This window comes from Grammomys surdaster, unplaced genomic scaffold (genome assembly GCF_004785775.1).
Source record: "Grammomys surdaster isolate TR1022 unplaced genomic scaffold, NIH_TR_1.0 134, whole genome shotgun sequence".
Lineage (NCBI taxonomy): Eukaryota > Metazoa > Chordata > Mammalia > Rodentia > Muridae > Grammomys > Grammomys surdaster.
Genome location: NW_021604592.1, coordinates 9,225,607 through 9,226,684, shown reverse-complemented (window position 1 = coordinate 9,226,684; position 1,078 = coordinate 9,225,607).

Sequence of the window (1,078 nt, the reverse complement as noted above, 5' to 3'; positions counted from 1 at the left end):
AACTCTTAAAAATGTACAATCTACATTAAAATTCACAATCCATGCCGAGTTTATCCTTGCTTTAGTGTGACACGCTTGCTATACATAGCACAGCCCATTGGGTTTCTTACTAAAGAGTTGTCTATCTCTCCTGTACCTGTTGTCTTATGCAGTCAGTGACACTTAGGATTTTAGGAATAGTCCCAGAAATGTTTCTCCTGTGAATCCAGCCAGTCAGTAACATCCTTACAGGATCTCATTTTGAGGCCTTCCTTTTCCTGCTTATCCCTAGGACATAGGGAAAAGAGCAACGACTGATGTGTTTGGAGTAGGACTGAGGTCCTCTTACCATGGCTTCTATATAAAGGCAACTGCTGAGCCTAGAGCTCCATCTGGCTTTGCTTTCAGAGATGGGACTTGAAAATTTGAAGATTTCAAAGAATCAGAATGTAATCTTTGTCTAGTGAACGGTAAAGCAGCAAAGACTGGATATCTATCTGCTCAGTATAAGCCCAGATGGATGTTCAGAACTTTTCATGAAGAAGGTGTCTGGGGAAAAAACTGAAGTTGTAAGAAACTTCAATCAACTGAAAACTCTGAAACTGTAGGTCATTCAGCTTATTTACCAAGGAGTAACAATCATGAATACCCATGACCACAGAAGCAACCAGAAGTGCAGATAATGGGAGAAGTGGGAGATAATGTCAGGCTGGTCTATGCTGCCAGTATTTTAAAATCTGTACTACCAGAGCTGGTATAGATGGATCAGTTGTTAACAGCACATGATGCTCTGCCAGAGGACCCGAGTTCAGTTTCCAGCACCTACCAGGTGGCTCACAACCACCTGTAGGTAGTTCTGGCTTCCACAGGCACCTGCACTCATATGTACACACCCATACACAGATACCTAACTTAAAACCTTTAAATGATAATTAAAAAAACCCACAACACTATACTACCAAATTCCCTTGTCAGGTTTTTACTTCCCAACTTGGGCTTCTGATGGAAGGTTGATGGTAAAAATAGGAATAATTAGAGATAAATACACTTCTTTCTCCATTTAAGCATGCTAATTTACAAAGGTAAAATACTTCATTAA